Source organism: Cupressus sempervirens, chromosome 8 (assembly GCF_028749045.1).
Source record: "Cupressus sempervirens isolate cs-2001-9-10 chromosome 8, ASM2874904v1, whole genome shotgun sequence".
In the NCBI taxonomy this organism is placed as follows: Eukaryota; Viridiplantae; Streptophyta; class Pinopsida; order Cupressales; family Cupressaceae; genus Cupressus; species Cupressus sempervirens.
This window is the reverse complement of record NC_143125.1, coordinates 149,636,567-149,662,249: the sequence shown is the minus strand read 5'-3', so window position 1 is coordinate 149,662,249 and position 25,683 is coordinate 149,636,567. Positions and strand designations below refer to the sequence as shown.

At 35.8% G+C, this 25,683-nt stretch overlaps 1 protein-coding gene across 1 annotated transcript in view; it reads right to left on the bottom strand.

Moving 5' to 3' along the window:
- LOC149541990 (pentatricopeptide repeat-containing protein At4g02820, mitochondrial-like) overlaps nt 1-25,683 on the bottom strand; it is a 69,054-nt gene that overhangs the window by 10,152 nt on the left and 33,219 nt on the right. The gene's annotated exons all lie outside the window — the stretch shown is intronic.

Below are 25,683 nucleotides of genomic sequence, written 5' to 3'. Positions count from 1 at the left end.
GAATAGAGAAAATTAAAATGTGATTCACAAACCATAAGTTCAAACTTTAAACTTGAAATTTCATAACCATTACTATTACTAATAACCATTTGACAAATTAACTTAGTTCAAGATGCAAGATTCAAAATTCATTGTTCAAATATGATTTTATGAATATCATATATCATAAAGATGCTCATGATGACAATGAGTTGAATAGCATGAAATAGTGAAATAATAATAATGTATCATAGCCATATCAAAGTGAGTATAATCAACAAAATGACAAAATGCCAATAATGAGAATGGATGATTCTCAAGTGCTCTCTAATCATCCCCTATGCCAAAGTCCTCATCACTGGAACTACTAGACTCCTCCTGGGTAAGATCCTGATCCTCTAAAGGAACACCAACTAGCCCTACATTGGCTTCTGCATCGGCATCCTCATCATTTTGAGCTGGATCCTCTGGCTCCACATCCCATCGTGCTGCAGGGCTCTCCTTGTACTCGCGTGTCTTGCGATCTTTGAGCCGCAAGTGACCATGTACAGCAACCAGCTTCTCCGCTCTCTTAGAGGTAAGTCTATTCCTCTTAACAGAGTGAATGAAGCTATAGGTAGCTGAGGAGCTAGACACCTGAGATAACAAAGTTGAAAGTTACAATTTACAAGTTACAAACAAATGTTCATACAATTTGTAACAAATGATAAATGGTAAATCGATGATTAATAATTATTGAATCAATGAATCATAAATTAAAATCAGCAAGGTAAAACTCTTCAAGTTAAGATTGTAAAGGGCTGGAATTAGTTATTAGTATTACAAACCTGAGAAAGCAGTCGAATGGCTAGTGAGGTGATCTTTAACTTTTGTGACCCATGACATTTCCACCACAAAATGGGATTCTTTTGTGCCATGGTTTTGAGATCCACCTTTGCAATATCCGAGTATCCTACAAGTTACAAGTTTTAAAGTTTACAACATAATATTAAAATTATAAATAACTTAAATAAAGTTATAACTTATAAGTAACAATTAATTATTAAAAGAACTTATAATTATAAAGAGTTTAGAGCACTGAATCAAGATTTAAGGATTACCTGAAAAACTAGCAAATTCAGACCACTCGGTACGGATCTCACTAGCAGTCTCAGTATCATACATTTTGGCAATGCATCGAAAGAACCCATTCTTCACCTCATCATCCTGAAGTGGTGTGACTCTACCAGGCCTAGGTATGTACCACTTCGGGTTCAATGCATAGGCAGCCATGTGCAAAGGAGTGTTCAACTTCTCCCACCTGTGGTGAATGATAGGCTCAATATGCTTCGTATAGAATGCTAGAGTGGGGTCTCTCTCACGCACAACAGCCCTCATCTGCCCAAGCATGGAATCAATGCACTCATAAACCTCTCCAAGGCTACGTGAATCTGCATCTCCATATCTGATCACTTGAAACACTGGAGTAATGATGGAGACTATGTATTTTGCATCACTCCAAAACTGATCACTCTTCACCGTCTCCTTTACCCTCTTCCCCTGCTCTGTTCTGGACTCAGGCCATCGATTCCATTCTTGTGTCATAACCATGAGTTGCAATGGCTCTTGCAACTCAATCATTCTCTCCAAGAGAATATAATATGATGCATACCTGGTCTCAACTGGTTTCAGGAATTGCTTCTTTGCGAAGCTCCTGAAAAGTGCATGTGATGTATGGTGATTGCAGATAAACATTTGCACCTCTCTCCCATCATTAACCACCTTTCTAATCCACTCTATTTTCCCCATGTCTTTGAGTGCATTGTTCATGGCATGCACACAACATGGAGTCCGCCAAATATGCCTATAAGCTGCCTCAACAAGCCTCCCTGCAGCTTTGCACACATGTGCTGCATCTATCACAACTTAGACCACATTTTGTGGTCCAACCTCTTCAATGGCTTCCCTAAGCACATGAAACTGAAAATCAGCATCTTTACGATGCCTTGAACAATCAACTGCCTTCAAAAAATATGGGCCCTCCGTGCATGTAACCATAATGTTGATGAGTGGATGATGACTAATGTCCGTCCACCCATCCATGATAATGTTGCAACCTGAGTCCGTCCAACATGCTTTCATTTGCTCCATCAAGATCCCAACCTTGTCATAGGCTCTATCCAACACTGTAGTCCTCAACTTGTGGTCACCTGGTGGCACATATGATGGCTCTCCCTCATTCACTGCCATGGTAATCATCCTCACAAAATAGGGAGATCGAGCCACATGTGTAGAAATGCCATTGGCAAAGAGAAAATCACCAACAGCATCATCTAACCGGTCCCTTGCATGCATGTTAAATAAATGAGCAATGGGGTTACTATCAGTACCACTTGAAGTTGCTTTTCGTTTCCCCCTATTGTTGTCCCTAGCTGAACTGTGTGTAGGTGAGGAGAATGATGGTGTAGGTGACATAGTCCTTGCTCTCTGATGCAAGATACGAGTAGATGTATTTCGCTGCCCCTATAACTGCTGTATATGCTGTACCTGTTGCCTAGCAGACAAAGATCTAGGCACTGGAACAACACTATCATCAGGAATGCCTCATAGTTTATTTACTTCAATTCTATATTTGACATTCTCAGGATTTGATAAGAACATGCATGGGTTCACACCATAGCCACTCCAAAAAAGAAAGTGTAAATTAACTCTTGTAATGCTGCCAAACCATTCTGCTCCACATATATTGCACTTCCATTTGCGTGTGCCACCCCCTGAAGGTGTAGGGCGTGTAATTTTTGTAGCAAACTGTTTAAGAGGGGACTTTGGGTCATAAGGACCCCTAGCATACTTCCTCAAAATCTCTGAAGGGCAATCAGTAGAAGGCACCCCTGGTGCAACATAAGGAGGCTCTTCCGCAGGCTCAGATTGACCACCTACATCAGCCCCATGATCACTTCCTTCAGGCTCAAGTTCAGGCTCATAATCAGATGCACTTGGCTCATTAATTTCCATGTCTTCTGCACTTTGGCTGGATCTAAAAGCCATTTATAAAACTGCATTTCACAAAATGAAAGTAAAATTATAAAAATGATCACGATACATTTCAGCCCAAGTAAAAATAATTTTAGCATTTACTATTTAAAAATTTAAAGTATTAAAAAATGAAACTAAATAGTAAAATACTAAAATAAAATATTAAATAAAAATATGGCAATATGGCATATGCTGAAACGTTTTACTAAGTTAGTAAGTTACTCTCAAGTTTCAAGTTTCATTCTTGAATCTTGTTGATAGTTGAATCTTCTTAGTTCTATGATTTTTTATTTTATTATTTATATTAATTTTTAGTTTAACTTGAAAGTAACTTAGTAAAACTAAATACTAAATACTAAATTTAAAAATTATAAATTGATTTTTAAAACCAAAAAAACAAAGTAAAATAAAAAAAACCCTACCTTGAAGGCTCGAACTTGAGGAGACACTTGCCAAATCAAATTTTCTTGCTCCTCTTGATTTTGCAATCCCTTGCAAAACCACCCACTGATCTCTCACAAGCTCCTCCAAACACTCTTTCTCACTTAGCTCCTTGCTGCTCCAAAATGATGAAATGAAATGATGAAATGAATAAGAGATCTATTGGTCTTATTAAGCCTTCAAATAGACTACATGGGACCCACACCAAATTAGGGTTAGCATACTTCAAAAACAAAAACAAAAAAAAAGCAAAAAGTATTTTTTTTTTTTTTAAAATTGGGCCTCTTCTCGACGCACCCCGCGCGCACCCGGGAAGCACCCCGTGAGCACCCGCGCACCCTTGCACCCGAGAAGCACCCAAGCACCCGGTGCTCGACCAGTGCGGCGGCGAATGAACCGCGGGCGGGGGGTGCTTGGGTGCGTGACGCACCCGCACCGGGTGCGCAAGGCTTTTGACCCGAGTGCGCGCACCCGGGTTACAGTGGTGAATTATGACAAGAACCACCAAATGACAAATCTATCATGCTTCATTTTTCCAGCTTCTGTCTTCCAGTGCACTATCCGAAAGTCCTGCTGATCAACCAGGTCTATGTGGTTTCTAAACTTCAACTGACTAGTTTCCATGTGTTACATTGATATTAAGTTCTCTGAACATGTCAATAGAACTCAAAAAAGCAGCAAGAGAACATGGAGGGAAGTTAAGTTAAAGAAAAATTTACAAGCTAAAAATATACTATTTCTATACTAATAAACGCATGTACCTAACAAGGGTGTTGATGTTTATTAGCTTCAGTTAGATAAACATATATATAATTATATATGAGATATAATTTATATATATATGTGTTCATTATATTTGAGATATATGTTTATTGGTATATGGGAAAAATTAATATAATAATGATGTGTGTGTGTGTGTGAAGAGAGAGAGAGAGAGAGAGAGAGAGATTAAATTTGTTATTATATTAATTCTAAGATCAACGAATAGACATGTCCCATTTCTTCATGGCTTATTCTCAATATAAATAAATATATCGCTGTCATTTGGAAAACACATACCACATACATGGCAGTGCTTAGTACATTTGCAGCAATCCCGGAAATCTAACATGGTATTGGAGCAGGTTCTCTCCCTGCCTATGAGGAAGATAGTGTCGTGCAATACAATAGTTAATGGATATGCTTGCAATGCTAGAGCAGTACATGCACAAGACTGTTTGTCTCGAGATATGCACAGGTCACAGCGAAACAATCAAATCCTGTCTATAAATTGACAGCAGGCTTAGCCTTTAATCAGATGAAAAAGGAGTTTAATATTATTGGTTGACAGGTTTTGCTTTATATTAAAACATAGTGCTAAAAACAAATATTTTTTGGGTGCCAAATATAAGATCAAGAGTTCACTCACCAAAGAACAGTTGAAACTATAACCGGCTATAACAGATTGGATACTCTATATGTATTCCTCTGCTCAGCGTAAAGAAGAGAGCAGTAGTGTTATCAATAATAAGAAGAAAAAAAGTTCATAGAATGGTATCATGCATCAACCTCTCCCCTACGCACAGAAGAAATATAACAGAGCGTTGCAGATGTGCAGAAGGGAATTTGAAACCATAGGACAAGCTGCATATGTGCGAGGAAGCTTAGATTTGGAGTCCCATTCCCCTTCAAGATTTCTTTGTCTAATTTGAAGGGTAGAGCCAATCAATTGAATTAATCCTTCATTGATGCTAGCTCTAAATATTATTTCTAATTATAAAATGGGAATACATAGTATAATTAGATAATCACTGCAGATAAATAAAACAGCAATCGCCTAATAAAAGATAGCATCGATGTGAATAGTGAGGTTTATAAAACAGGGTGTCCATATACTAAAGTGATTGGGACGCTTAAGGAGATTATAAATTGGATTTGAAAAGGAAGCATGTGGATACCAGAGAAGGGCCCACATCAGCGAATCAGAGGTTTGGAAAACGGGCAGTCAACTACCAATGTGTGACCGCTTGGCATTGCCAACATAGAGATAAACCCAAGTAGCAGATCTTTTACAACAGCAACTCATAATGATATCTATGTACCAATGGAGAGAGAAATCAATATTGCCGCATATCAACAGTTTAATCTCTGCTATTGACTAGACAGAGAGTTGGTGATCTTTCAAAATAGACTACCACGGTGACAAGTCTATAATCAGATTGGACAATAAAAGCCAACCACATGGATAGTAACTTAAGGAGCGAATATAGTTTATTGGAATTACTCATTTACAACCTCTATACAAGATAACAATATACATATCAAGGTAAATATCAACATGGACATCAATCACAAGTAATAGCTGATCACAGCAGTGTTAAGAGTAAAGAATAGAATCCAACAATGATGTATCACCTAGCATTAACTGTGCATAGGAAGGATAGGCAGCGAATTAGAAAGACCGAGTTCTATGCAGATAAATTAAGGGGAGGTAAAGTATTATAAGAAAGGGGATCGAGAACATTATTGCCACACACATTCAAGCACTAAAGAGGATGGTTGGCAACAATAATAATCAACATACAATAATAATAAATTAATGAGAATAATTTGTTAGAAACAATAGTCCACCAAGAAAACTGAGAGGGGGGGTTGAATCAGTTATCCAATAATTAAAACATTTATCAACCTTGAACAATTTTATCCATTCAACCAAAGTAAATAGTAACCATAACAAGATGCACATAGACAATTACACCAGATATGTTAACTAGGGAAACCCTTGATTAGAGGGAAAACCTGGTGGGAATGATGCCCACAAGATGATGTAATAATATAAATATTCCTTGTTAGAGGATGGACCCTGTTAGAAGTCTATTACAACATTTAGTACATGAGTCGCAGTTAGGAGACTTTGAATCCTTGTTAGAAGATTCCAACCCTAGTAAGAGTTGTGCCAACCCTGTTAGGAGTTGTAGAAGACAAAAGGACCCACTATCCAAATAGCTTCTAGAGCAAGACCACTGAACTCACTATCTAATTGATCTCTCAACTATTCCTTACAGAATAATTGTGTGTATTGTACTTTAACTTCTTTCCTCTATCCAATCAATTAGACCAACCACTGTCAGACCTTGTAGACTAGGTCACAAACCTCAGATCCAAGTATCAAACTTCAGATCACACAATAAAACCTCGGCAATGAAGTTTCCTTCACTTCTGCTTAACTGCGCATTCCGCTCTTCAATCATTCACATTCATCCATACATACTTCATACATACTAATTACATGATAAAGGAAAATGTCCTTCCTTTATACTGAATCCATAAAACAATTCCCTGAGTTGGTTGTTACACCTCAATTAATTATTATAGGACCACTTTAAAAACATGTTACACTTAGCGATATCATTAATCTTTCGCCTTACAACTTGAATAACTTTCCCTACACGTAACATTATGACGAGCGAGCTTATCCACGTCATCACCAACATGTCTTCTTCACATCTTTAACTTTGGATTCTCAGAATAACAACTCTACTAAGAGATATAACAACTTTACCAGAACATGCCTCTGTAATCTCTATCTCAAAAAAGTCTTCATCAAAACTTGCATAACATCTTCTAGACTTAATATCTTATGCTTCTAAGGTTACCTACATATACTAGACACATGGTATAATCTAACCTCACTCCTGAAAGTACTCAACGATCTGTCCATACCAACTTGATCTTTCCCGTAGTTCTTCTGTCAGGTACCACAGAAAACTGCTATGTTGACATCAATGACAAACATAGTCATGAATGTAACATACTATCATGATAATGATCTAATCATGTTTCTGCAATAATCCCCCATAGGAATATCATCAGCATTCATGCTTCCAACAATCTCCCACTTTGGCATTTATGGCAACATAGATGAAGAACATCTAGTTCCAAGAATACCAACTGCAAAAGATTGTTAACCTTTCTTTTTAAATCCTCTTCATCAACCATTCTCCCATACCGTACTTCTCCCAAACTGTTTTTGGTGCTAAACTTCTCCCTTCAATGTACTCAAATTGTTTTTCATGCAGTACTTCTCTCCTATTGACATCAATGTCAAAGGTTTCAGCAACCATCAAACTCTGCAACAACTGATTCTTACTTAGCTCAAGTGTCCAAAGACATTGTTCAAAAACAACATCCAACCAGACTCCTAGATGGCTCTGTCCATCACAGATATTCCCCATACAAGAAGCATCGACATTCAATCCAAACAAACAATACTACTTTGTTACACTGGATTGATGCATTCTTGCATCTTCTACTCTGATGTAGGAAGGGGCATAACCCCTAGGATACCTTGCAAATACTCAAAAGTCTCTTTGGGAAGAGTCTTAGTGAAATTATCTACAATCTGCTTTAGTGCTCACATACTTCAATCTAATTTTCTTTTCTACAACTTTCTCAACATGTGATACTTGATAGAAATGTGCTTGGTCTTCGAATGCAACACTAGATCCTTAGACATATTTATTGTGCTTGTGTTCTCACAATGTATGACAATAGGTTCACTAAATTCTATCCTTATATCCTTCAGCATCCGCTTCATCCAAACAACTTATTACAATTGTTTGTTGTTGCAACATATTTTGCTTCTGCTATACTTTGTGAGGTACAATCCTGCTTCTTGCTTAGCCAAGAAACTAATCTTCGTCCAAGAAAGAAGGCTCCACCACTGCTGCTCTTTCTGTCATCCATATTGCTTGCCCAATCAGCATTAGTATAAGCATATAGTGAAATCATTAGATTTATCATACCACAATCCGAACTCTAGTGTTCCTTTCAGGTATCTAAATATCCTTTTGATTGTTGCATAATGTGCTTCTCTGGGATCAGCTTGGAATCTTACAACAATTCCAACTGCATTTGCTATATCCGGCCTTGTGTGAGTCAGATATTGCAAACCTCTGGTCATAGATCTGTACTTCTTCTACTCAACAGTAGGTGTCTCATCCTTTGTAGATAACTTGTGTCTAGTTACCAGCAGTGTTCCAATGGGTTTACATGTTTCCAAACCAAACTTTTTCAATAAATTTTTCAAATACTTCGTCTAAGAAATAAAGATTCCTTCTTTATCCTGCACAATCTGTAATCCTAGAAACTATTTCATTTCTCCTATCATACTCCTTCCAAATTCCTTCTTCATTTCTTATGCAAACTTGTTACTTTCATCATCATTTCCTCCAAATATGATATCATCAACAAATATTACCAAGATCATTAATCCATCATCAATTTCTTTCCAATTGAGATTACTATCTGCCATACCTTTGCTATATCCAAGTTTTGTAAAATGTTTTTCAAACCTTGCATACCAAGTTCTGGGTGCTTGCTTCAAGTCATACAATGCTTTCTTCAATCTGCATACTATGTCCTTGTCATCTGTCAAAGTTTAACCTTTAGGTTGTTCAATGTATACGTCTTCTTTAAGTTCTCCACTCAGAAATGCTGACTTGACATCCATCTGATATACTTTGAATTTATTATATGCTGCATATGCTAAGAATGACCTTACTGCTGCAATTCTTGCCACAGGAGCATAGGTTTCATCATAGTCTATTCCTTCTTGCTGTGAGTAACCTTTACATACCAATCATGCCTTGTTCCTTACAACTTCGCCTTGTTCATTCATCTTGTTCCTGAATTCCCAATTAGTTCCTATCACATTCTTGTCTGCTAGTCTAGGGACCAATTCCCATGTCTCACTCTTTGCTATTTGATCCAATTCCTCTTTCATAGCTTGCTTCCAATAGTTATCTTTACATGCTTCATCTATATTCTTAGGTTCAACTTGAGATATCAAACATAGTTCTTCATTGATTCTACTTCTTGTAATTACACCTTTATCTCTGCTTCCGATGATCTGCTCAGGTAGATGATTCTTTGTCATATTCTTACCCGAATTACAAGTTGTTATCTCAATTCTTGGCTCTGCTGAAGGTTCTGAGCTTTGTTCCTACCTTAGCTCTACTTCATTTTGCAAATCATTGTTAGTCTCAAGGAATACTTCATCATTCCTTGGTTTAGTAACAACATCATCATCTGAATTGTAATCAACTATTCTTTCTTGTATCCTAAATTTCTCATCAACTCTCACATTTGCACTTTCCATAATAGTCTTAGTTCTCAAATTATAACATCTACGCCTTGCTTTTCAATGAATAACCAAGAAACATACTTTAATCACTTCTGGCATCAAATTTACCAATATCATCATCTCTTTTGATATAACACTTACTACCAAAAATTCTAAAATACTTAACTGTAGTGAGTGACCAAACCACAGTTCATAAGGGATCTTGTTTCTGTCTTTCCTAACCTGCACTTTGTTCATAGTGTAGAGTGTTGTATTCACAACATCTCTCCAAAACATCTTGGATACATCATTCTCAACTAACATAGCTCTTGCTGCTTCTATTACTGACCTGTTTCTTCTTTGTGCTATACCATTCTGTTCAGGAGTTCTCGGAGTTGATAACTATCATTTGATTCCATTAGCTTCACAAAAGATGTTAAATTTGAAGTAAACTCTCCTCCTCTATCTGATCTTACACATTTAATCTTCATGCCTGATTAATTCTCAACTCTGTTCTTGAATATCTTGAACATATCAAACGCTTTAGATTTTTCTTTAATAAATGCAACCCACATCATTCTAGAAAAGTCATCAACTAAAATCATGAAATACCTTTCGCCATAGAATCCTTTAGTCTTTGTAGAACCACTAAGATCTGTGTGTACAATCTCCAATTTTGTTGTAGTAGTAAACTTCTTGCAGGGAAAAGAAGTTTTGTTATGTTTTGTTAAAACACGCTCCTTGCAAATTGTGTTAGTAGGTTTTATAATCTTAGGCAAATCTCTAACTGCAAACATACTACTAGTCTTCACAATGTTGTCAAAGTTTATATGACAAAATCTCTTATGCCATAACCATCATCTACCTTTGCAACCAAACATGTCATTTCAATAGGATTCAATTGAAATACATTACCTCTAAATTTGGTTCTTGTTCCAATCATCTTTCCATCTTTGTCTCTAATCATACATGTCTTTTCTGTGAACTACAACTGATAACCTTTATCCACTAGTTGTCCAACACTCATAAGATTGTGCTTCAAACCATCAAGAAAATATACATCCTCAGTGTTAGTTTTACCATCAAGAGTTATAGATCCAATACCTTTAACATGACATATTGCATTGCTTCCAACTCTGACAATGCCTCCATCCTGACTTTTGAAGTCAACAAACTTGTTCATATCACCAATCATATGATGTGAACAACCACTATCAATTATCTAATCAAATTTCTTTTCAACTGGTGATACCAAAGCTACTTTCTCTAGACTTCCTTCTTTGATTGCTACAAATCCTATTTCATCATCACTAGCACTTACTGCTTGTTCATCATATTCATCTTCTTCATTTGCATACAAACACTCTCTATCTCTTCTAGGTTCAAAATTTCCTTTATACTTTTTCTCTCTTTAAGGAAACTTAGATGCATAATGACCAAACTCATTGCAAGTCCAACATTTAAAAAATTTCTTACCATCTTTCTCTCTTCTTACTAGAAAGGCTACTCCTTCAATCTTTTTGTCCTCATCAGCTCTGGTACTGCTAGCAAAGTCTCCTCTAGCACTTGTGCTCCTTGATAAACTAGGTCGAATATTCAAAGTACTGAAAATTGTTTCTATTCCGGTCAATTCTTCAGACTATCTAAGCTCATTCTCAACTGCTTCAAGTCTGCTAAGCAATGTTTCCTTTGTGAAATCTTTGGTACAAGATATCAACAACTGTATCATTTGAACTGCTGACTTAAATGGTGGTGTTAAGCTCTTCAATATTTTCCATATAATCTCATTGACTTTTTTGGTTCCTCCTTGATATCTAATACATGCAGTAATTTTTGATATTTTGCCTACATATGTTCTTATAGATTCATCTTCCAACATTTTAGCATCTTGAAATGCACAAATCCAATTTTGTAGCCTCAATTTCTTAGAATGTTCATCACCTTCAAAACTAGTTTCCAAAGCTTTTCAAATCAAATTGAAGTAACAAGTGACTTTACCTAATTGTATTCAATTTCAGAAAGTGCAGACAATAGTGCTTCTCTAGCTCTCACATCGCACATGAAAAGATATCTTTCTTCCTCAGTACAAGTTTCTAAAATCTTTTTCAACAATGATTGTCTTTGATGATTTTGTCAAAGCTCAAATATCCTGGGCCCATATACAACAGATGTGTCTTCATCTTTTCCTTCCAGCTGTCATAATTTGTTCCATCGAACTTCGAACTATCTTTGCTGAACATACTTTCCATGAATCTCTCAAAGTTGTTAAACTTTATCTTCAAGGACCTGATGCTCTGATACCAATTGTTTGAAACAATAGTCCACCAAGATAACTAAGACAGGGGGTGAATCAGTTATCCAATAATTAAAACATTTATCAACCTTAAACAATCTTATCCATTCAACCAAAGTAAATAGTAACCATAACAAGATGCACATAAATAATTACATCAGATATGTAAACTCTATCTTAGAACAGTCTTCACCGAAACTTGCATAACATCTTCCAAACTTAATATCTTATGCTTTTGAGGTTAGCTATGTATACTAGACACAGTATAATCTCCCGTTAACTGCACTACTAAAAGTAATCAACGATTTGTCTATACCAACTTGATCTTTACCATTGTTCTTTTGTCAAGTACCATAGAAAACTGCTATGTTGACATCAATGACAAACACAGTCATGAATGTAACATATCATCATGATAATGATCTAATCATGTTGTTACAATACTCCCCCATAGGAATATCATTAGTATTCATGCTTCCAACATAATTTTGCACCCGATAACAAGGGAAGATAATTTGTTCCATCTTCATATAATATGCACAATATTTGAAGGGGAGATACAAAGGGCTAATAAATGTGACAAATAATAATAAAGGGGTGAAGAGCTAAGAGTTACTATATGTACAAATAGAAGTGGATTCACCTAATGAAAAAGTGAATTAGGAGAAGATTATATAAGTGTAAGGAAATTGATTAAAGAGAAGATGGTAAGAAATGAAATGCAAGTAATTATAAATTATTATCGATGGTCAATCAAAGGTTGATTACATAACTTCATGCAAAGTGTGAAGCAAAGGCTTTAGGGAGGTAGAGGCGTCAAGTACCAAGCCAATGAAGGCAAGTAATAAGCGATAAAAAGGACAATTAAGGATGGTGGTGTACAAATAAGTATTTATTTCTTGAGTATTACAATTATCTATTCATTTCAGTCTTTCTCTTATTTGTACTTCTATATGTTCTATACCAGCTATTTGCCTTGATCTTTTCCTATGAGAATGTTATTGCAGGAAAAGGGAGACTAATATCAAATTCAAAGGGAGTAACACTTCTTCAAAGATAAAGGAGCTCAAAAAAATTGATGTTTAGAGCAAGTCTAACACATCCGTCTAAAGGAGAAGATCTTTAAGGATGTTGATCGTATCAGAATCAGAAGAAGTTTTGACTTCATTTAAACTTTTGGTATCATGTCTATGATTACATGATTTAATGGACCTACCCCCTATGTACATCATAAGGAAGTGACAACCTCCAAATGATCATCACTTGTATTTGAAGAAGTTATTGGAAGGTGGCGATCTTACAACAATTTAATTTTCTGTTATGATGGATCTTACGATGTCTATGCAGATCATGATAGATTATAATTTGCATGGTGGATGTTTATATGGTAAGCATTATGAGAATGTGTGCGCACATACCTTATAAACATTTTTTGAGTATATGGTGAATGTTATGCAAATTGATGTTCTAGAGGCCATTACACAGAGTGTGTGGTGAATATCATACAACTTGATGTTCTGGAGACCATTACTCAAAGTACTTGGTATATATCTTGCATCTCATTCTGGAGGCCATTACTCAGAGTATCTGGTGAATATCATATGTTGATATTTTGGAGACCAATACTCAATTGTGATATCAAAATGGTGAATATTCTAGAGACCATTACTCAAGGTATTCGGTGAATATCATAAATTTTGACGGTCAATACTCATGATATCAAATGTGATATCAAAATAGTGTATATCTTCTTATCAAAGATATCCTTAAAAGTTTGTCATTCCTAATATTACCAATGGTGTAATATTTATCTTGTGTTTATCCTCCCTAGCTAAAGAGTTTTGACGTTTAGTAGCTTCAGTCGAATAAACTTACATATAATTATATATGAGATATATTTTTTATATATATATGTGTGTGTGTTCATTGTATTTGAGATATATGTTTATTGTTATATGAGAAAAAATAATATCATAATGATATATACATATGTGTGTGTGTGTGTGTGTGTGTGTGTGTGTGTGTGTGTGTGAGAGAGAGAGAGAGAGAGAGAGAGAGAGAGAGATTAAATTTGTATTATATTTAATTCTAAGATTAAAGAATACACATGTCCCATGAAGGGACATGGGACATGTCTCTTCACAGCTTATTCTCAATATAAATAACATATCATTGTCATTTGGAAAACACATACCACATACATGGTAGGGCTTGTTACATTTGCAGCAATCCCAGAAATCCAACAAAGCGGCTAACCCTAAAATGTTAAGAAGATAAATCTATGATATAGGAGGGCTCAAAACAAATGGTTTCCCACAAAATGAATGGTGCATTCTAATCCCTCTCATCACCCGATCACTGAGCAAGCCATTACAAAATCTAATTAACTACATAGGGGAATGGCCAAGACAAAGTCAGTCTACCTAGGTGATCATGGAGGAATAACCTAGCATTTGCCAATATCTCCTTGAATAAACACAAGAACAAATAGCTATATCTCTAGAATAGGCAACCTTGAATATAACCTGTTTGGATCAAGAAAATAAGGATGAAGATAGTTCTATAATTGGACAAGGATATCATAACTTGAATTTTTATTTTATTTTATTTTAATTTATTGATAGATTAGCATGTATAGTGAGAATAAAATTAGGAGAAATTATAATCATGAGAAGTTTGATCTGATGTATTTTATTGGACGATTATGATAAAATACAAATTACAACATAAGTATGATTATATATAGTTACTCTTGTGGCATTTTATTTAATTGATATAGTGCTTCTAACACTAAGATATCCATTGCATTGCACAATGGGTGGGTGATACTCTACCAGCTAGATAAAATATAGCAATAAAGGCTGAAAACTGTCAGATACAAGCTGAGAAGTTAGCTCCACGGCCGACAATGCCTTTGTTCCAAGATATGCCTGCACAACAACCCATTGTAGCTCCCATTCCAATCATTTCTGCAAGCCAAACCCTTACAGCTGCTGCATCACCTTCCATATCATCTAAAGGATTAGATAAACTTGAGGCCATGATGCAAACTGTGATGAAAAACATCGACATGTTTCAAGATCAGAGCTTGATTATGCAAAATATTAAGCAAGACTTCAGCTAGCAGATACAGAGCATTGGCAATGAGGTAATTACACTCGAAAGGCAATAAGCCTTGTCCGCCTTATCAGAATTACCCATTAAATAGACCACCACATCAAGGCCAAATTTCACGGATCCAGAATAAGCCTTTCAATAGTGCATCTCCTGCAGCTCCAATCAAACCAAAGCACTTGTTCCCCACAACAATTTTGCTCAAGAGCAAGAATAGTGCTGGCTTGGTGCATTTTCTCAAGCTCTAACTATGCAAGAGGAACCAACAACTTTAGGACAGCAATTTATTACAAATCAGTCCATTGTTGGATATCAAACTCAAATGCATGGAGGTGCTTATGCTAATTTTCATAAGGAAATTTTTTGTGGTACAAATCGAGAAGGCAATGATGTTGCAGCCACAAATGCCATGCCCCCAAGGACACCAAACAAGACAGCTGCCCCAATTCAAACTAAAACCATCCAGACATATGGATGAGATCAAGTTGGGGATCTATATTATCCATGAGCAAGGTGTTGTTATTCCAAACCCAATAAAAGAAGTAAAAGAATGGCATGGGCAGCCGATGATGTAACAGTGACTACCTTTTGGAATAAGCTCATTAGTTTAATTGTTGATAATGAGGAAATCCTTCTTGAACCAACATTTGAGTTGGATATTGAGTAGCAAAAACAGATGGATCACTTGGATGGGGTGTTCTTCTTCAAGAGACGGATGAGGATTTTATGTCCTTTAGAGATAAAAAGGGTGATGAAGATGAATTATTTCATCAAGATGACCAATGTGATCAAAGAAGAGGATCCTTATTTCCATCAAATTCATGTGGAACCATTGTTATGAGGAGACTCGTCTACCCCCCTCGGAGACGTGTCTCGGAGACTTTGTCTCTGGAGACCTCAAAAAAGGTTGAAGTCACGAAGTCTCCTAGAGTCTCTGAGAAGTCGAACTGTCCTAATTAAAAAAAAATGTAAAATATAATATTAAATTATTTTATGTATTTTGGCCCCCCATTTTTTTTTGCTTATCAATGATTTAGCATCAAACTATTTTTTTTTTTTTTGAATTTAAAAATTGAATATGTAATGATAATCTCAACGATTATTTATGTCATATGATGATGATCATATGTAGTATTCAAAAATCAAATGACTATGAGATACAGTGATGTGATTATATTCAGGTTACTGGTTTATACACTTGGAGGGCAAGTGTGCCTTTGAATTACCAAAAATGTTGACTTTTTGTCATCGTTAACCGTTTAGGTTAGTTTCCATTGGCTAGTCCATTAAGAAAGCTTGAAGAGCAAAATCAATGAGTAATTGAGGACAAGGACAACAGTGGAAAAACTCTGTGTTTCACTAGAATAGGCATGCAAAACATTTTCAAGGGTCTAAAACTAGATTGAGTAAACATGTTTTTGGTCCCCCCGCCCCCGCTGAGAAATTCCAAATCATATTTTCAACAAGATTGAAGAAGAGAACACTAGAGAAAAGCTCCTTGTTTAAATGGAGTAGCGACAACTGTCAGTGACGAAAAAAATGTCATTCTGAAGTGTTAGGTTATCCTGATGGATGGCATCATAGGGAGTTTTGAAGATAGGTTATCTTGTTAATATAGTCATTCTTGGAGTTCTTGTTGGCAGGGAATTTTTTAAGGATGTATGGTTTCCAAGGAATACAGGGAAGCGTGCATCAGCAAAACTGCAAATGGGCTACACCAATGTCTATGGGGGAAGCTATAATGATAGCAATGAGATTTAAAATATGTTTTGATGGGTCATGTTTCCCCAATGGATTCTTCATTGGAGTAATTTAAGTCATCAGCAGTAGATCCACAGCATGGTCTGACAGTGTAAGTCACCTCGATATCTACATATTGGGAGGTTGCCAATATAGCTTGGGCAGTCTAACACAGGTTTAAGGGTCTTATTAATGCAGCTACTTTCATCAATAAGGCCAATGTCAATCTGGCATTCCTCTTGCTCCGTTGATATGCATTTTTGGCACAGCTAGTGTGGTCATAACACAACTTTCATCAAGTTGTTATCAATATAAATTCTATCTTCTTTCATCTTTATAATCTTTCAGTGAAGATTGGAATTGTACGCAGCAATTTTATGTTTCATCGATGTGCCTTCTTCCATTGACAAGGCTAGTTTCGATAGAGATTTGCCTTCTTTCATTAGTACGACTTTTCTTTTGCTTCCAATGGGCCAGTGCTACGTCAATGAAACATTCCCTTGCTTCATTGAAAGTTCACATGTCAATAAAACTTGAAGATCTATCAAACGCTGAGAAGTCTTGTCGACATGCTTTGTTTCATCGACAATGGGCTCCCATAAAGCATAATGTGGTCTTATCAACTATCGTAATAAACATGTCATTATTATAAGATCCAAGATTATCTAAGAGGGAGTGAATCAATAATCTACCAAATCAAATCTTTTCATTAAGCATTCAGTAACATTCATTAACTTATAACTTGTGCAGCAATAAACAATGAAACCATCCAAAAATGCAACACCACCAATAATTTTATTGTGGAAACCCGTTGATCAAAGAAAAAAGCAAGGATGGGTATTCGTGCCTACAATTATTTGCACTCTTCCAAAGTACACCCTGTTAAAAGCTTTGCCCTGTTAGGAAATTGTCAATTTAAGGGATTTTCCTCTAGCCCTAGTAGGAGCTTTATCTAATCAGAAGTAATGAGATTAAGAGATTTAGAATTCTAATTAAAGATCCAACCAATTAAGCAATTAAAACTTTAGACCTGTTAGCATCTTCCCAGTTAAGGAATTTTCTTGGAGAACCTATTAGGATTCAACAAGTACAATTATATGAGAATAGCACTACTCCTTTGCCAATACAAATCCAATTAAGCTCAAACTTTGTTTCTCTTGCAGACTATCCACACCTTTCTCTTGACCGCACCCAACATCCATGATCTATGACTACATAATTCATCAATTTGGATATTTTCTACTTTTCTCACTCACTATAGCGACCATTGCCTTAAACAAAACATCTTACATTTGAATATTTGTTCTTCATCTTAATCCGCCAAAATGTATTACCAAACCCTAATAGATCATTTATAAGTCCATGTCCGCCACCAAAAGCAATTGCACATTGACTAGATCAAGAACAATCAAACTTTTAGACTTTTCTAAAACACTTCTATAAGCTTGATAAATCTGCTCACCTCGAAAAATGCAAGACCAATTCATCATTACAAATCTGATTTGCCACATCACCATGACACCTAGATCATGAAAAATTCTACCACAACCAATCGCATCATCACTAGTTAAGGATCTCATGCCAATTGTTCGACATACTTTGCCAAACTGCACAAAATGATCTCGTCTTTTGAAACTATACCTTCTGGTACTCCACTCACTATGTGATCGCAACAACGATCTCTTTGTCAAGATAATTTGAACTAAACCACAATTCCTAAATCCACACAAATTTGAGAGACCAATAGAATCATTAATAATTTGTCACTATTTGTTGCATCAGTTCCTCTGCTAACCTTCAATCAGTCATAACCGTCACCATACATGTTACGAGCTTCTATAGCATTGATTTAACTACTCAGACACTTGGCAACTCATCTGGCACATTGTCATCCATCACACCACTAAACTGACATCAATGACAACACAATATCTGATTTCCCTGACATCAAATCTATACCACAACATTCTCAACAATCTCTGCATCTAACCAACAATCTCCTGCATCAATTATGGCAAGAATCTCCCCCTCTAGCATTTTGATGGAAACACCACAATATAATCATGACATCACAAACTTCCTGATACAAATTACTCCCCCTTAGCAAATGCTTCTCTCTGATGTTCTTCAAATCTTCTCTCAGTAGTCTTCTCCTAGTAGTCTTCTTCCCCTTTGACAAGGCGCCACACAACATAGGTCACCTTTTGTTGCAACAATCTTCTTTACCTCCAATTGCTCCCACTAAGGAGTAGTCTCCTTAACACTTGTCCATAGTGAAAAAATATTCAATGAATCAAGTGGATTGATGCTACAACAACATCTCAATTTGGTTTTGATAGGGCCAAAACCCCTAGCTTACCTCTTAGATACTCAAAAGCATCCTTAGTTCCTTAGTTGGCACATATTCCAACTTAACCTCTTTCTTCTGCACTTGCTCTCTCAAAAAATGACACTTTATTACAATGTGCCTTCTCTTAGAATGCATCACTAGATTCTTTGAAATATGACTTGCACTTGTATTGTCATAGAAAATTGTCAAAAGGTTCAATTACATTTTCTTTGATTCCTTCTAGGATTTGCTTCATCCATACAATCTGTGTACAGTTGAGAGCAACTTCTGTATACTCAACTTCTACAATAGATTAGTAAATGCAATTTTGCTTCTTACTAGTCCATCACACAAATCTTCCACCTAGCAAGAATGCTACTCCACTTCTATTTTTTCTATCATCAATGTTTCATGCACAATCTACATCAGTGAATACACAAAGGAAAAACTTGTAAGTGCATATCATAGACCATAGCCTTTAGTCCCTTTCAAGTAGCTGAATATTCTCTTTATTGCCACCATGTGGGATTCCTCAAGATGTGCTTGACCAATGTACAATCTGCTATGAACAACATATTGCAATTTGTCTATCAAAGACTCGTATAAGGTTGCATCCCCTGCACTTACCTCATCATCCTTTTACAGTTTATATCCGATCACCATGAAGGTTCCAACTAGTTTGGAGTCTTTCATACCAAAGGTTTTGGGCACTTCCTTTACATAGGTAGATTGATTGATATACATGTCATCCTTTAGCTGTGAAACTTGCAGTCCAATGAAGAACTTAATTTCTCTAATCATTGACATTTCAAATTCTTTCTTCATCTCATCTACAAATGCCAAAATCATTTCATTGTCTCTGCCAAAGATTATGTCATCCACAAATACTTCTGCTAACAGTAACTTATCTCCTTCAACCTTCAAATATACATTGCTATCTTCACTTGTTCTTCTGAAACCAATCTTAACAAGATAAGACTGTAGCCTCTCATACCATGCTCCAGCTGCTTCTTTCAGTCCATACAATGCCTTTTGTAACTTGCACACCATATCCTTGTTTTTTGTTAATGCAAATTCATTTAGTTGTTCTATGTATACTACTTCAAGAGTTTTATTTAGAAAAGCATAATTAACATCCATTTTGAAAACCATAAATCTTTTGTAAGTTGCATATGCAAGTAAGATTCTTACTCCTTCAAGTCTTGCCACAAATGCAAAAGTCTCTCTATAATCTAAACCTTCTTGTGCATACCCCTTACACGTCCTACTTTGGTCCATATCACTTCCCATCTTCATTCTATTTGTTTTGAAAAACCCATTTTGTACCAATCACATTCTTATTTGTTGATCTAGGAACAAGTGTCCATGTGCCATTGTTTTCAATTTAATCAAGTTCCTCCTCCATAGCTTTTATCCAATCATCATTTTTCAAAGCTTCATTCACAAACTTAGGCTCAAATTCAGAAATCAGATATGTACTTTCCTTGATTTTCCTTCATGTCTGCACACTTCTATTCTTATCACCTATGATTTGATCAATAGAATGATTCAACTTTACATACCTTGAAAAAATCGATTCTAAATAGAGCAGCTTCTTCTTATAGTTGAGCCACTTCTTCCACATTGTTTTGTTTAAATGTATCTTGCACTTCCGGACACATATGCAATCTCTTTGACATCCTCTGACTCTTGCTTGTTGGATTCATCAGATTTTTCAGTGTACTCATTCACCTTCCAATTCGCATTTTCAATCATCTTGTTTGTTTTTTTGTTGAAACACTTTTAGGCTTTGCTTTTAGTAGTGTAACCCAAGAAAATGCCTTCATAACTCATAGGATTAAAGTTAGTGGTCTTCACTTGTACCTAGTTCAATGTGTACAGTGCAGTGCTAATGGCTTCTCTCCAATACATCTTGGTTGTATCCACTATCAACTTGTTCCTCCTTTCTAAATGATTATTTCGTTGTGGAGTTCTAGGGGCTCACATATGTCTCTTGATTCCATTCCCTTCACAGTATTCAATTAACTCCCATGAAGTATACTCCCCTCCTTTGTCAGACCTCAAACACTTAGTGCTTTTACCAGTTTCATTCTCAACAAGTGCTTTGAACACTTTGAATATGTAGAATGCTTTAGACTTATCCTCCAAGAAAATCACTCTCCCACATCATCCTTGAACAATCATCAACAAATAACATAAACTATTTATTAACATGGTAACTTCTTGTTCTCATAAGACCACAAAGATCAGTATGCACCAAATCCAATGTGTTTTTAGATGAAAATGTCTTACTAGTGAAAGTAGAACTTGTCAATTTACCCAACTAACATTCTTTGCACATTATATTGTTTGGCTTCACTAGTTGTGACAATCCTTTAATTGCTCTTGACTTATTAACTTTGATCAAATGGTCAAAATTCAAATGACAGAAGCTTCTATACCACAGCCAATTGTCTTCAACTCTAGCAACCAAACAACTATTAACAATAGTGTTCAAATGGAATAAGTTACCTTTAGTTTGTCTTCTGGTAGCAATCAGATCTCTTGAGCTCCCAAGTATCTTGCATATACCTCTTTTGAACTCTAGGTGATAAACCTTTGTCATTTAATTAATCAACGCTCAACAAATTAAGTTTCAAACCTTCTACCAAATAGACATCATCAACATTGCTTTTACCATTCAGAGAGATTCATCCTTTTCCTTTTCCAAGCAAGCTGGGTTGTTTCCAAAATCACAATCAAATTCTTCCAGCTTCATTAACTTTCTTTTGTCACTGGTCAAGTAATGTGAGCAATGAGCACCCATTGTCAATAACCCATTCATTACTAAGTTCCATGAATGAAACCAACGCGTTCTCACCTTCTAAGACATCTTCTTTGATTGCATCATACATTGCCTATTCTTAATTATCTTCAAATTCTTTATCGGTTACACCTTCATCCACTGTAACATAGCATTGTTTATTTCCTTTTTCCTCGAATCTTCTAATCTTTTCCTTCTCCCCATTAGGACACCTGGCAACTATATGCCCTATCTTATCGCAAGAGAAAAATTTCAAGGGTAATTTGCCTTTGTACTTACCAATACCTCTAAGTAGTCTCTTTGCAAGTAATACTTCAAGTTCTTCTTGCTTTCTTTCATCTTCCAAAATAGATTCAAGTCCCCTAGAATAATTGGTTGATTCATGAATTATCTCTTTACCATTCTTCAATGGAGTTATAGACAAAGAAGCCTTGAAAGTTGCTTCATCTCTAGGAATACTATTATCATAGTTAATTCAAAAGTAGTAAGCTGACCAATCAATCCATCAATAGACACATTCTCTATTGTTCTCAACTCATGAATGCCAGAAACACTAATGGCATAAACTAATAACAAAGTCCTCAACATTTTACTCACCACATCCTCTTCTTCAATGTTACCACCTAAACTTCCAATAGCACTGACTACTTCCTTTATCCTTTGACCATATTGAGCAATGTTCTCACCGTCCACCATTTTCATGTCATCATATTTGCCCTTCAAACTTCTACCTAGGCTTTTTGCACATGTTTGTCTCTTCCATAGATTAATTTCAACTTTTCCCAAGCCTCATAAATAGTCTCAAGTCCATGTACATCAATGTATTGAATATCAGATAGAGTATTCACTATATCTTCCAATGCTTGCATGTCCTCCTCTTGCTCCTTCAACTAATCTCTAGTAAGAGCCTTGGTAGGAACTACATAGTTAATTTCAACATGAATCCAAAACTGTAGCCTCATACCTTTTAAATCTTCATCTGGTTGCTTTGTATTGTATAGTTATCCCTTGCAAACTTAGGACCTTTTTTCTTCATCATTGGATCTTTTCCCCAAGTTGTTAAGCTTACCACAAAGAGAACCAAAACTTTGATACCAATTATTAGTATTATAAGGTACAACATTACTGAGAGAGGAGGAAATCAATAATCTACCAAATCATATATTTTCATTAACCATTCAATAGCATTTGTTACCTTATAACTTGTGGAAAAATAAACAATGAAACAAATGAAACATGCAACACAAGAACACCAATACTTTAATTGTGGAAAACATTGGTTAGAGGAAAAAACCACAGTGGTAATTAGTATCCACAATTATTTGCATTCTTTTGAAGTATTTCGTGTTAAGGGTTTGCCCTGTTAGAAGCATTACAATGCCCTATTAAGAGCTAGACCCCATTAACAGTCACTCGGTTAAGGGTTTTCCTCTAGACCAATTTTGGAGCTTTATCCTATTAGGAGTAAACCAATTAAGGAATTTGGAACCCTAATTAAAGAGTTGCACTAGTTAAGGGATTTCAACTTCAAACATGTTGAGATCTACATAGTTAAGGGATTTTCTTGGAGAGCCTGTTAGGATTTAAAGAGTGCAATAATCTATGAATTGCACTACTCATTTGCCAATCAAAATCTAGTTCAGATCAAACGTTTCTTCTCTTGTAAACTATCCACACCTTTCTCTTGACCACGCACAACATCCACAATCTACAACTACATAATTCAACAATCTAGATATAAATACTTTTCTCATTCACTAGCGCGGTCACCACCTTAAACAAAACATGTTACATTTGAATTTCACCATTTGCATCTTTACACTTCAGCCTAATTCACCAAAATGTATTACCAAACCCTAATAAATCATTTAGAATCAATGTCTACCACCAAAAGCAATCACACATCGATTTGATCATGAACTGTCAAACTTATAGACTTTTCCAACACTCTTCCATAAGCTCAATTAATCCATTTACCTCGAACAATGTGAGATCAACTCATCCTTACAAATCTGATCTGCCACATCATCATGACACTTGGATCACAAAAAGATTCACCACAAACAACTGCTTATCGTCACCAGTTGAGGATCTAAAACTAATTGTTCCATATACTTTGCCAAAGTGCACAAAGCGATCTTTTGTCCATTAAAACTATGTCTTCCTATGCTCCAATCACCATGTGATTGCAATAACGATCTCATAGCTCTGTCAAGATAATTTGGACTAAACTACAACTCCTAAATCCACATAAATTTTATATACTAATCAAACAATTCATCATTTGTCACTTTCTATTCTACCAATTCCTTTGCCAACCTTCAATCGATCATAATTGTCACCATACATGTTACGAGCCTCTATGATCCATCATACAACATCTTGAACCATCTATAAGTCTCTCGTTGGAGATGCACATTCCAAATCCTCTCATAACACTTCCATAGCACTAGATTCAACTACTCAAACTTAGTAGCTCATCTGATACGTTGTCATCCATCATACCACTTAGTTGACATCAATGACAACACAATAACTAATCTTCTTTGCATCAAACCTATACCACAACATTCTCAACAATCTTTGCACCTGGCCAACAATCTCCTACATCAATTATGCCAACACGTGTATGCAGAATGTGAATGCATTGATAGAATTTTGCAGCAGCAAGAATCATCAAAGTGCCTCTCAGTGATAAAGAACATCAGGGATTGAAGCATCAGTGTTCTCAATTGCATCTAGCGACCTTTCACTTCTCCAGTACTATCAACTATCGAATCACTCAAGCCACATTAGTACTATGGTGTGGTTGCAGCTGGCCCTTGAAATTGATTCCCTACGGCAACAAGGTACACATCATGAAGGCAGTGTTATGTTAGCCATCATTCCTAGTTGCAGAGATATTAATTTCAACCATCTTCCAATCACTTTTGGGTTTCTTTACTTGTAAGGTCTGGATTTTCTTTTGATCTGATCTCTTTTTTGTAACTTAACCCGAGTCAAAGTTTTAAACTCCACTATTTGATCAGAGTTATGCCTAAACTCTTTAAAAGGCAATCCTGTACATTCTTTCAAGATCTTCTCATATTTCTCTTGGAGAACTTCTTCTCTAAGACTGTAAACAAGGCTTGTTTGGGTTCAATAGAACCACTGCTTACCTATCTTTTAGTTTAGATATCATGCACAAACTATTGCCTTGTTCTTTGCATGTACTTCATCATTTGAGGCTCTTTGTGAACCTGTGAAACATATGGTTGATCAATCTTATTTAGTGAATAATTGTATTCCTTATAGGATTGAATCGATTGCCCACCTTCATGTTGAGCTAAGGTTGATAAATATTTGGATAGTGCAATTTTATGCTTTTGTTGAATTCAAGTGTGGCTATAGGCGGAAGGGGATCAATTACTCAATCCCAATGTATCCACCTTTTCCCTTTCATATGTATCCTTCTCCCTTCCCCTCATAGTCAACAGTTTAGGTGTACTTTGATTGTGAATGAAGTTGGCCTTCTCTAGAGATTCGACCTCACATGTCAAGTCCCACACTTGGTAGTTGTTTCCATGTTTCACAAGATTGTTTAGGTCATTGGCATTACTTAAACAAGGGTGCAAATTTTAACAACAATAACTTTACCAATTAAAATTTATTTTAACGAGATAACTCTTGATTTAGGTCCTATAATCATATTAAATGATTTTCTATATATATGAGTACAAATACTGTGTGTATATATTATTCATAAATCCAATTATTTCTATCAAGTTAGCAAACACATATGAGTACAAATATGTATAATCGTCATAATTCATTAGATAACTCATATCACATCTATATTCATTTTTACATATCAATCATAATGAGGG